The following is a 14,176-nucleotide window of genomic DNA, read 5'->3' on the forward strand; positions in this document are numbered from 1 at the left end:
ATTAAAGGCCATGAACTTGGTCTGTCAGCATTAGTTTTTAAGCCTCGTAAAAGACGGAGTTCTTCATATCGTTGCAGTGTGTGTTGTAGACCACTTGGGGTTTTAGAGATGATCAGGGTGTCATCTGTGAACATTAAAATTGGGATCTTTCTACCAGCTAGGACAGGAGCATCAGTATGGGTAGCGGCAAGAACATTTCCCACTTCTTTTATAAAGAGGGAGAAGAGTGTACGCACAAGAAAGGGATCTGTCTTGTTTCCCTGCACCCCCCATCGGATCTGTGCAAAGTTTCCCTCATGGAGGCAGACAATAAGGTAGAGTAAATCCAGTGGCATCCCCATTGCTTCCAATACCTCCCATAGTTTATGCCATGAGACCAGGTCAAAGGTTGATTTCAAATCAACAAAGGCAGCATACATGCTGCCCTTGTCGAGGACTACTGTCTGCCAATAAAATTGTAACAAAGTGGAAGACCTGGTCGTTTGTGCTTATATGAGCCCAGAAACCTGCCTGAAGGTGCTAAAGATGGAATTTTCATCCATCCATACATGAGTCTTGGCCAAGACAAGCCCAGCCACCACCTTTTGTATGGAATCTATGAGTTTTATAGGCCTGTAGTTGCCAGGCATGGACTTATCTCCTTTCTTGTAAACTGGGATTAGCTCTTCCTCCCGCCAGTTGTCCGGGATAGGAGCACCATGGGCAATGGTGTTTGCTAATAAAAGTATATATTGGGTGCATTTGGCTCTGTCCTGCAAGAAAATGTCAGCGGGCACATAGTCTATCCCTGGTGCTCAGCCTCCAGTAAGTGCATTAAGGGTAGCGCTAACGTCTGCCTCATCAAATACCATGTCAGTAGAGTAAAAGTGTATTGATACAGATCCACACACCTCTACTTCATTGCTGGCATATTGAGCGGAAAAGTGGCTAACCCACACACCCGGGTCAACAAGATTTTCGGAGGGTAGTGCCACTCCTCCCCTGCCCCATTTTACCAAGTACCAGAACCGTTGTGCATGTTTACTACCACAGGCACATTTTAATTCCAACCACCTATCCTCATCCCAGGCTTTTTTGGCGCAAAAGATAACCTTCTTATAAGTGGTCCCAGCAGATTGAACTGTAGCTACATCGCCCGACTTGATTGCCTCACTAAGGGCACGATGGGCACTTCTGCAGTCAATATTGTACCAACGATGCTTGGTTTTCAGAGTGTCTCTCGTCCTGGCTTTGCTTGGTCTTTGAAAATAAGTATGAATTTTATTTAAATAATACATAATGCAATTGTATAAAGTCATTGTATAAAGGGATTTCTCCATCGCTTTTACTGTATTCTCCATCTCGCTAGTGATAGAGGATAAGCTTCTGGGTGTTCTAAAATCATGGACCATTTGACTCGCCGCAAGCTGGAGGTCACTAGTAATATGTGTAGCATCAGTTTGTGCTTGTGCCCTTAAATCCCTAAGTTCAAACCTAGAGCACAGTGAGTCATGGTTACTCTCCACACGTGGCTGCAAAACCATGTCCTCAAGGGTATGGAATAGGTTCACTAACTAAAAGATAATCAATGCTTCTTGAGTGATATCCACTATTGAATGTTTGTGCCCTATGTCTATCAGAAGTGGTTTTACCACTGGCTGCCCTTAGCCCATATTCTAAACAGAGAGCTTCCAATTGTATGGCAGCCTCTGTCAACTGTTTAATTGGCATAAGTTCCAGTAATGGAACACCCCACTGCTCATCCTCCTGCCTCGTCACATTATTATCCTCAATATCAAGGGGTTCAAGTGTCGTATTTAGATCCTCAACTATATCTGCAGAGGCTTCTCCTGAATGTGTTTCTAAGAGCTCGCCTAAGGCGGGAATGGTGTCCGAATTCCGCCCTGCTAAGGCCTCTGGCGTATACATTGTAGAGGTCAATAGATCCATATTGGCCAGACACTAGCCTAATTGCAACAATACTGTTGTTGTCTGTAGGTAGGGCCAGGATTTGGAGGTGCATATCCTGTCTAGCCCACATTGTGAGACCCTCCGATGGCCGTCCTCTAACACTCTGGGTTGCCAGAATGTAGAAGTTAAGGTATCCAGGGTGATGGATTGGCTCTATGGACCAGGTTTCCTGAAAAGCACAGATATCAAACTCTTCTATAAAGTTATTCCAATCAGGACCGACACCCCTATGCCTCAAGCTGGCAATGTTCCAGGATAATACCGTGATAGTGAGTGACAATAAATATGTACCTAGTATTTGGCCTGCCCTGGGGATTATGGGTCATGGCCTCTGGTCTGGTATGCACCTAGCAATACTAGGAGAGCTGGTCAGTGTTGGAAATATACCATCCGGGCGAGAGATAATGAGCTCACTAGTGTTTGTTGTTTTGGTATCCTGTAAGCTGACACCAGGGGGCAGAGGACACCTTCAATCTATCTCTCTGAGTGGGGACCCGGTGCATGGGGGGTTGCTGGAATATTTAGGAGTCAAGTCGCTGATCTTATCTGGGAGGTTGTATTTGAGGCGAATGGTGGTTTTGAAAAGATGCTGAGTCCGAAGATCAAAGGCTAACAGGTTTTCTACTAGGTCATGGTGAGATAGAGTCAGGGAAATAGTGTCCATGACATATCCCGGAATAGAGTGACTTTTAGCCCAGAGTATATCATCCCTTATTATGGATCGACACCCCCTCACTCGTCGAATCCAGTGAATGGACTTGTTAAGCAGTGTGGCCTCAGCTTTGTTGTTTGTCATAGATGGGAGCTTAGGTACGTTAGTCAAGTATATTATCTGCTTCCACACAGGGGAAATATCTGTGCCAAGAGAGATGGAATGCCTGGTTACCTTTATAGACTGAATACTTGCTCGGGTGCCCTGTACATGATTCGCGGTTGGAAGATGATGGAGAGCAGCTCTGTTATAAATTTCCCCACCCTGGTACTTGGGCTCTTGATGGACTCCTTTGGCGCTCCCATGGCTTACTCTACTACCACTAGCACCTGTGTTAGCACCCTGGGGTTCCCCTGATATTGGATGGGAATTGACCGACCCCCCTTTTCATTTACCTGCCTAATAGGCTTGGGACATAGAATCTTTTTAAGGGATTGGACATCATTAAGTACCCTACTAAAGGATTCAGTGAGGCTACCTATGGCTGCCTTAAGCGCTCTAATTTCTTCTACTAGATTCGTTTTTTGTGCTGTAACAATGTTTGCAAGAGCATCTCATTGTGAATGGAATTAGTGTAGGTGACTATTCTTTTACTAACATTAGGTGCTTCCTTTCTGGTGTGGGGGACAGAACCTGGGAGTGAAGATGCCTCCCTTTGTGGTTGCTCTATTGTTTTAGTGCCCCCTTTTTGTGCCTTGCTTCTCAAATTGATGTGCGTATCTAATGGATAGTTATTATCGGTGAGAGGGGCGAAGCTGTTACTGCAAGGGAAGGCTAAGAGATCATCTACTCGTGCTTGCTCCTCTATCACCTCATTGTCAAGCTTGCTAAAACTAGGATTTGAGACAGCTGTGGGAGGTTTCTTTCCCTTTACTCTGTTAAATATCGATGGAATACAGCCTTTATGGGTTTTATAAGCGGGGCCTCCATGAGACTGTGTGCAGGGTACTGGGATCGATGTATTGTTAGAATCAGGAAGGCCTTCATATTCTGACAAATTATGAATACAGTCCTGATGGTTTTTAAAGCGCCTCCTTGCGCTGTGACTGGTGTAGTCAGCGGCGGTAGGCAAGCCTCAAGTGAGTCTGGGACTCGAGGTCTGGCCTCCTAGCCCCAGTCCCTTGCAGTAACAGAACTGCAGAAAGAGGCAAGAAAGGTGCAGAAACAGGCAGGAGTGGTGCAGAAAGATGGACCATGGGTGCAGAAAGAAGTAAGAGAGGTGCAGAAAGAGGCAAGAGAACTGCAGAAAGAGGGAGAGGAGTACAGAAAGAGGGAACAATGGTTCAGAAAGAGGCAATAGAGGTGCAGAATGAGATTAGAAAACTTCAGGAAGAGCGAATATGGGTGCAGAAAGGGGAGACAAGAGAAGTTCAGAAAGAAGCAACAGAGGTACAGAACGAAGGGAGGTGCAGAAAGCAGAAGAGATGTGCAGAAAGAGGCAAGAGAAGTGCAGAAAGAGGAAGAAAGGTGCAGAAAGAAGCAAGAGAAATGCAGAAATAGACTAGAAAAGTGCAGAAGCATGAGTGGTTTGCGCACCATTAATACCAATTTAACACCGACATTTAGCAATAAGTAACAGGTGACCATTTCAGCTTTGCAAAGAGCCTTCAACCAAGCTATAACACTTGCCGCTGCATTTGTTGTAGCGTTTGAGCCGTTTGACCTAGAAACACATTTTTTTTGTTCAAATCTGCAGATTATGCAGCAAATGATGGAATATGTGGCAAATGGAGAAAATGTATAATTATGCGAAAATCGCTCCAGCCGAACAGTTGCATAATTCCAGTGGCCCTGCTCATACTTATGACTATGTCCACAAGTGCTCCTCTGTGGTTGCTTCTTTTTTTAGTCTCATTGAGTTCATACTTTAGCTTCTATGGAAATGAGGAAGGCTAAACCTGAGGTTACCATCTCACACTAAGAGAGATTTGGGGGAAGAACTAATCTTCTCCGTTCAGCATATCACTCTGCAAGTAACCACAGCAGCTCGTCGGATGATTCCATACCCACTCAGGAATATAATGCTGGTAACAATGGAACCTTGACTGAACTTACTCAAAGTCATTACTAATTGTACTCACAATGACGGGACTACATGCCCCAAGATACATTGCAGCAACACGTGATGGGAGGAGTTGCAGCAGGGACATGTGGGCAATTTAAACTGGCAAGATCTGATGTGAGGATCAGTGAGGTTTTAAAGCTGCCCAGGCAGAAGAGGCCTCTGTGCCTCGAAACACGTAGGCAAAAGAAATAAAGAACTGGAAAGTTCCTGACCTGCTGTAATTCATGCCCGAGGAGCCGAGTGACGTCGAGTGCCTTCTTAACCACTTGGCTGCTAAGGGGTATGCATGTAGGTCCATTGACTTTCCATTGAAATCAATGGGAACTACATGACGAGTTACCCTTGTCATTAGCACTGAAGGGGTTAATGCTCACTGGCATTTTTGTTGATATGTATATATAAACATATATATATATATATATATATATATATATATATATATATATATATATATATATATATATATATATATATATTGTCGCTCCAAGGTTGTCCACCTTTGAGTAGCACACGAGCAGCAGCTTGATTTATGTGTAGGTGAGGACGGGGATCCGCTTGTAGATGCCACTCCGTAATGGATCTACCCGACACGTTTCGAAGCTCAATATGCTTCTCTTCAGGGGCTTTAACGGAAGCGGTGTGCGCAACCGCTAACCCACTTCTCCATTTTACATATGACACACCCACCAATGGGAGGCTCAAATGAGACTGTGTATTATGGGAAGTGTGGTGCGGAAAGCACATAATCAAGACCTGTATGGACCACGCAAGTGGGCCCGTCCTCGATCCCGTGTACGGCTGCTGTTTCACTTCCGTGACCCCCAAGGATGACGGGGTGGTGCATACTCTGCGGCTGGACGGCCGCGTATAAATTGTCGCTCCAATGTTGTCCACCTTTGAGTAGCACACGAGCAGCAGCTTGATTTATGTGTAGGTGAGGACGGGGATCCGCTTGTAGAAGCCCCTGAAGAGAAGCATATGGAGCTTCGAAACGCGTCGGGCAGATCCATTACGGAGCGGCATCTACAAGCGGATCCCCGTCCTCACCTACACATATATCAATATATAGATATATATATATGAATAAAATCCAGACTATGCCGCATGCCAGCAGGAAACCTTGCGTCACTTGCTGCAAACTGGACACAGACCCATAAGTTCGTGCTTTAGGATTTTTTTTATTGCCCTTATGTCAAGACGCGTTTCACAGCCAGTAGCCGCTTGCTCACTCGACAAAATGAAGTTGCATAAAGAGTGCTTTTAAAGTGACAGTGATTATAAAACCAATAACTACGTGATCAGCTCCATAATAGAGCTAGAAGGCATACTGAGTAATCTATGCGAGATTGAAAGAAATACATATAAAATACATAGTCATAGTTTTTCAACATAATGTAACCATCGCACTTGAATAGTGGTGTACATAAAATAAATCAATGTTCTTCCATTGTTTACATGCATTATTACCAAATACAATGCCTCGCATCAAAATAAATACTCCTATATTAACCACATGGGCTAAAAATTCAATTGTGCAAAGATGTGCAAAGTGCAAGACAAAAAAACAACTTTCTATTAAACTAGCAGCAGTTGAATAAATATCAATGTCCAATACAAAGTTCATCATTTTTTAGGGTTATAGCAACTTAAGATAATGTGAATGAATCCTTCTATTGAAATGGTAAAACCAATACCTCACCGCGGATCCCCGCTTGTGAAAGTATGGTTTATGGAGACTTGCAATAAGATATTTTGGTATTTATCTCAGGCCTATACAAAGGAGGGTGATTCGGAACCCACAGAATATAACTGGATATTAAACATTATAGTTGGACTTTATGAATGACGCTTGAAATCACAATCAATAATTTCTCAGAGAATTAATTCGTTCAATAGCATGTATAAAGTGCAGTAGTACATAAAAAAACTGATATATTTACACACCGACTGTAGATAATTTCATATCTGTTATTAATACCATTTAATATTGAAGATTCCCTAATAATAAATATTGATTATCAAATATAAAACATTAAATATTAAATATTGAATACTAAATATAGGATTAATAATAAATATCCATTAAAATTCAATGTATTGGCACTAATACTATCTTATTATCTGTTTGTGCAATTATCAAGATTAAATAACTAAAAACACCTCCACTCCTATGGGAATAATGGGATCTCTGGATAGATGAATTTGATACGTGATAAAAGGGTCATAAATAATTGGTATCCAAGTTATAAAAGTTAGAATAAGTTAAAGACATGTGTATAAGTCCTCCGTAATATTAAGGCCATTCGGGTACTTGGTGTCTAATTGAAGGATATATCTTGTCTCCAACTTCCTGAGTTTACCCTCCCGATCGCCACCTTTTCTGTTTGGTGGAACTGCATCGATCAGGAAGTAGCTGAGGCTCTTCTTATTAGATTGATGACATTCTTTAAAATGCCTCGCTACTGGGTATGTGTTATCGGCATTATTAATTGCTCTAAGATGTTGGAGAATTCTGAAATGGGCCTGGAGTTTAGTGCTACCAATGTAGCGTAGGCCACAAGTACAGGATAGAACATAGATGGTGTATTCTGTTTTGCAGGTTAATAATTTTTATATTTTGTAGGTTTTTTGGCTAAAGGGAGTTTTATAAGTAATGGTGTTAACCCCATGGTTTGCATGTTTTGCACCGAAAAAATCCCCTATGAGTTTGTAACCACGAGGTGCTGGCAATGATTTCTGGATTCGAAGTAACCAACCAGCCCCTCATGGATGGAGCCCTACTGTGGGTAATGGACACCCTCTGCGGTAGCAGGGGTCCTATTACCGGGTCATTGAAGACTATTGGCCAACTAGTTTGCACAATGTTGTCAATTTCTTTATGTTGACTGCTGATGGAGCGAGGTTCAGAGAAATGTTTTATTCTGACTCGCAAAGTTAAACTTCCATAATAAAAGTAATTGTATTAATATGCATGGAGTGAATTTTACTAATCAACCTAGATTAAATTGCAAAACATGACACGAGGGACTAATATATGTGCTCATATATGTGCTCTATGTTGCAAATGCATGTTTGTGAAAATTAATAAACTAATCTTGTCTATTGTTTTGCCAGAATTAAATGCGGCTGTCTTATTAATGGCATGTGCTTATTTTTGTGTGCTTATGTTTTGTCTTTTTGTCTTTACGTGGCACAGTCCTGTTTGTTGCTAAAGTCTTTTGGCTAGGTAACATTTATTAATGGGTTAATAATTAGTAAAGGTGGGTGGGTAACAGAAGGAATTCTATTTCTTTCAGTAATTATTCTTTTGTGTTTGTTTGAATAATAGTCATCAAGGAAGAGGCTTGAGGCCTAGCCTTTAAAAAAAAAAAGAATGGTGTTGTCGAGTCCTGTCCAGAAAAGAGCAAGAGCCTTGCGTGGAAAGTTTTATCACGTCAAAAATATTTGAAGCTCAATTGAAAACTGTATTATACGTGCTCTTGGAAGGATTTAGCCAAGGACGGAAACCGGCAGAGATTGCCAAGCTTAAGAAGTCACGGACTGTCATTTACAAATTGTTTCATTTTGGAGGAAGCTGCGTGACTTGTGAATAAGAGACAATAGACTCTAAGAGAAAGTCTGAACTAGGCTTCGAAAAGATGATGACACCATATGGGTTGACGTCTGTCAACCAATGAGAACTTTGGATGGCAGGAAAGAAAGAATACATTTTAGTGAGATTAGCTAAGAAAAAGGTATAAAAATTGACTCCTTTGGAGGGAGGGCGCTTCTCGCTTTCCGAATCCAGATGGGCATGACGTGCTGACGGACTATTTGGAGCACGTAAGGATAATAGGGTTAAATGACTTTTTCCTTTAATTCCTTTAGGTGAAGTGAGTTTTAGACAGGGAAGTTAGGGGTTTAGGTGATGGAAGCTGTTTATTCATCTTTAATCATGCTAATTGATTTCCCTTGAAACTGTCAGTCTAATTTGCTATTCTTCAAATAAAGCTACATTATGCTAATAAAGAGAATCTAATAAAATGCACTTTCTTCGAATAAATAGTTAATAAATAAGATTTATGAAACAACAAGCTGGTCTTGTTTATTCTTAGTCTTGTTACCATCAGCAGATCCATTTGCCTAAGTGACTTAATTAATTGCTAAGTTTTACAAAAACCATGGTGAAATCATTATACTGCAGATGTATATAAATGTATATATATATTTTGTGAATAGGTTTATTAATTAGGTCACATGATTCAGTTGCTCAAAAATATGTCCCGTTAGTTTATGGGCCTGTGTGAGTGTTTTATAATTAATGATGAGTATTGTGGAGTTGGGTAGCGTTGTTATGACATAATTTCCATAGGGGCGCTGGATCAAATCTCTGGTAGCAGAGGATGGTTACTATGGTAACTGACATGTTACATGGTAATTACATAGGATCTAAGACTAAAACATGTTAAGTTTGTCAAAGTTGTTATATGTTGACGAAAGTTTTTTTCCAGCAGTGTGAAAATTCCTAGTTGTGCCGGCATATGAGTGGTGTGACAAGTGAAGTTACACAGTGCATTTGTTCTGTTTCAAATTAGTGGTATTGTTATATATCACTAGTGTTGTGGACGTACAACACAAGTTTAGGGATTTTAGGTGTGCTAGGTAGAATTTATAGTGAGGATTGTCTATGAAATCATAGCTTTTGAGTATAGGGACTAAGAGCCTGTTTTAAAACTCACTGCGAAAAGAGTAGTAGAATTTATCCAAACTTGAGTGAAGGGTAAGGTAACGTCATTTATTTTACTGGCGAATGTGGATTTCTATGGTTGGTTAAAGTCCTACCAGGATTTCATGTATGTATGGAGTTAGGGAAACTTTCCGTTTGAAAGTGCGCAAATGATTTTGTAATTTCGTTTGAGTCAAACTTTGAATTGTTACTTTATGTGAATTCAGAGGGAAACGAGTTCGTTATTACCTGTTAGAAGGGTAGAGTAAAAGTTTACTTTATCAACAATTGAATTTTCTGTGAGAGTAGCGTCGTCTATTCCACATAACGAATACCTGAATGACTGTAAAAGCTATCACTTTATTTTAGCGAAACAGACAAATGGTTTGTTTTTCTGTTGTTATTAATTGAAATTCATTGAAAAAGTTTTCTTAAAATGGCGCAGTGAAAAGATTTTATAAAGGAGGGGTAAGCTCTAGGAGCGAGAGACGAGAAGCTGCAGCTGCAGTGTACGTCACAGGGTCCGCGCTGTGATTGGCTAACATACGTCACAGCTAGCGCACTGATTGGTTCATGTGACTAAGACAAACTGTAAGTTGATTGGCTTATCCTGAAAGCAGCAATTCTATTGGTTGAGCAAGGTGGTGACGTAGCTTAACCTGATTGGCTTGTTGGTGAGTTTCGCGCACGGATTGGCAGGTTTTGCGGAACAACAAGGAAACATTTACGATCATTTTGAATTAAGCGGATTTGATTAAAAACATGAGTTATTATTATAGAAAAGAGGAAAAGAAGCTTACATGGCTTCAAAATTGAAAAATATATTTACAAAATTGAAACGAGAGGTGAAAATTACTTCATAAGTACAAAACACCTGCAGCCTATATGGAAGGTGAATATGGTTATCATACTTGCCTATGGTTTGATAATTGGATGGATTATACCAAAAATGATGGTGTGTTAGCATGGCCAGAACATGGTTCATTTAATATGAGGGTTTTGAAAAATTTGAGAGAAAAAATGATTGCTCTTGTGCCGAAGCCTAGACCTACACAATTTGAGGCTTTAGTTGAATGGGAGGATGAGATGTTTGAACTTCAACGAGAAATAACCAGAGGTGTGTCAAGAGGTCTAAAATCAAATTTTAATAGAGAAACACATGAAGACAGAATGCGTCGATGGAGACAGGCAGATATGTGTGATGGTTTGTACTCAGTAAAAGTAATGGTTACTGAAATACCAGGTCAAAAGAATACCCAAAAGAAAAATAATATTGAAGAAAGTGAATTAGAAGACCCAGTTTTAGAAGAAATTTATATTACAAATCAGAAACAGACTCCTTTTAAACCAGCTTGTTCATGGTCTACCCCGATGGTTTCTACAGGAACCACTCCAAGTGCACCTCCACTTAATGAGGAATCACCCAGATTATACCCGAATAATACAGAATCTCCTGAAAGAGTAGAAACAAGAACTAAATCTAGTGTATATGGTGAAAATAGAAATTTCCCTGAAACTCCAGTTTTGAAAAATGAGATTCAAAGAAATGTATTGAGATTAGAAAGAAGAAAAGAAATACCAGACACTTCAGAATACTTCCGATTGAAAGAAGAATTAGTGGAGTAGTTAACTAAAAGTATGGAAGCAGTAACAGTTCCAATAACGATTGGTCCAGTTCACCCAGTTTTGGCCAAAGAGAAATGGGACATTCAGCTTTAACTATTCCATTAAATGCAGAAATTCAGAAAGTGGCTGAAAAATGTCATTCAGATTTAACTGAAATCCATCAAGAGAAAACAATACCTGATTTAACTTATAATAAAAATTCATCATGTAGAACTCCAGTTGGAGCAGAATCAGATACTGAATCTCCAGAAAAGAGTGTTGAGAAAACAGACTAAAAGCAGATTTGGAGGAATTAATCATTGGCACAATTGGTCCTGATAATTTGAAGCATTATCAAGATGATGAATTATTATTCATTTGTAAAAGTGTACAATGGAAAATGAAAAATAAATATGAACAGTTAGAAGAGTAAGCTACTGATTTAGAAATTGACTAGAGCAAACAGAAAAATTTGGGAAAACATTACAGGTTGGAGTTTACTGAAAAAGACATTGAGAATTTCAATTCGATGGGAAGAATTCTGCATATAAAAGATTTGATTGTGTATATAAAAAGATTGGGTGATTTGAGCAAATGGAGAGTGAAATGGACAAAGAACAGAGAGGAAGAAAAGAGAGAAAGAGGCATGGTGGCTAATCAGTATCCAATTAGGGAAATAGCAGGAGGTGGATATGTGCATGTTCCTTGGTTGGTCAAGACAGGACATTTTATTGTGATTTTCCTCGGTTGAGAGAAAAGCCCGTAGAATGGTATCGACAGGTGGACAGATTCATAAAAGTTTCAAAAGTTCTGTGGATTGATCTTGATGGATTCTTTGACATTGTTGTCCCATCAGATCTCTGGACAGAATGTAAAATTGCTGTAAGTTGGCCAAATGTAGAGCCTGGTCGAGATGCTTCAACAGGTGCTCCATGATCAGAAGTCATGGGTCTATATGATAAAGTAATTTACTGGTTTAAATACAAGATTCCCCCAAAAGAAGTTGATTGGGTTAAAATAGATAGAACAAATCAGGAGCCAAAAGAATCAGTACATTCATTCTATGAAAGATTACTGTTGGTTTTTAAACAGTACAGTGGCTATGAAAAATTAAGTGAAAATGACATGAGCCAGTTCACATACAGATTTGTTTATGGTTTGAGACCAGAAATTGGCAAAATGATTAGAAATGGAATTGTAGGTTGGCAATCACTCTCAGTTGATGACATACTGAGAAAACAAACATATTGCAGTGATGAGATAGACGCAAAACAAAAGAAGCTTAAGGAAAAGGCAATGTGGGCACAGGTAAAAGTAGCTGAACAGCAAATTGCAAATTTGGAAAATAAAAATGTTAATGTTAATCAAAATCAGAATCAAGGTAAATTTAAGGGAAACTATAATAACCCAAAGTTTAATGTTAATATTGAAGAGTTGAAACAAAAGCTGCCTTGTTTTAATTGCGGCGAAATTGGACACTGGAAGCGTGAATGTAAAAATCCGCCCAGAAATTTAAAAAATGCATCATTAAATCCACAGATGCAGAATGATGTAAATCTGCAGCAACAGCTACAGCGACAGTTAAATGAGTTGAATCTGCAGCAACAGCTACAGCGACAGTTAGTGAATCAGCAGAGTCAGATTCCACAACTATCCCTTCAAAACTGTGTGAATGGTCAGGGGTACAATTCGGAAACAGGATTTTGCGGAGGTGATCAGGTAATCAGACCGCAAAGAGTGAATGTGCCAAAAGTTTCTCAACAATTTTTGATGACAAAAAATGGTGGAAGTGATTCTGATGATTACTTATGACGGTGCCCGAGAGAGGGGGAAGAGTGTGCGCTTGGAGCCACTCTTGAGGTTGACCACTCTGGTCCATTTGTAAATGGTAAAGTGAATGATATAGAAATCACTTTCATTGTGGACACTGATGCTACCTGTTCTACTGTTAGATCAGTGGAAATAGAAAACCTGCCTCTCTCTGGGGAAAGCATCCAAGTAGTTGGCGTAACTAATCAACAAATTAAAACAGATTTGACAGAACCTGTTAAGGTAGAAATAGGCAAATTTAAAGACAAACATAGATTTGTAGTTTGTAACAGCAGTCCTGTAAACTTGTTAGGAAGGGACATACTCTGCAAAATGAACTGCAAAATATACTGCTCACGGGAGGGTATTGAGCTTCAAACATTAGAAGAAGATGGACTGTATAAATTAACAATGTTAATGGTTGAAGCAGAGGAAAGTAAATTATTTCCTGCATTTGACAAAGATAATTTACCTGAAGAATTGAAAAAGGAAGTCAGAGCTAAAAATTGGGACTTGACAGGAAGTGAGATGGTTTTAATGAAAAATGTAGACCCAGTTAAAATTACAGTGAAACAAGGAATAGATTTTCCAAACATTCCTCTGTACAAAATGAAAGCAGAAACAATTGAAGGTGTTATTCCTGTAATTGATAAATTCATAAAACAAGGTGTTCTAAAAGAAATTGAAAGCAGTCCTTGTAATTCACCGATTATGGGGATCAAAAAGCCAAACGGAACTTACAGGATAGTTCAGGACCTGAGAAAGGTTAATCAAATAGTTGTTCCATGTTGCCCAGTTGTTCCAAACCCAGCAGTGATTCTTTACCAGATTCCGCATGATGCAGAATGGTATACAGTCATTGACCTTTGCAATGTGTTCTTTACTGTTCCATTGCATCCAGATAGCAAGCAAATTTATGCGTTCCGGTTCCCAGACCGCATATTAGCATGGTGTCGTATCCCTCAAGGGTATACAGAAAGTCCATCTATCTTTAATCAGTTACTAAAGAAATCTTTAGAGAATCTAGATTTACCTGGAAAATCAAAATTGGTTCAATACATAGATGACCTCCTTGTTGCAGCAAAAACCCGAGATAATTGTGTCACAGATACCATTACTCTTTTAAATCACCTGGCAGATGAGGGACATAAAGTGTCACCTGCAAAATTACAGTTTTGTAAACGAGAAGTAAAATATCTTCGTCACAGAATTGCTAAAGGAATCAGACAAGTGACGATTGAGAGAATAAAAATGATTCAGGGAATGCAACCTCCAAAAACACAAAGACAGGTCAGAATGTTTCTAGGTATGGTTGGTTATTGTCGCCAAT

The sequence above is a fragment of the Lissotriton helveticus genome, chromosome 2_1 (genome assembly GCF_964261635.1).
Source record: "Lissotriton helveticus chromosome 2_1, aLisHel1.1, whole genome shotgun sequence".
NCBI classification, from domain to species: domain Eukaryota; kingdom Metazoa; phylum Chordata; class Amphibia; order Caudata; family Salamandridae; genus Lissotriton; species Lissotriton helveticus.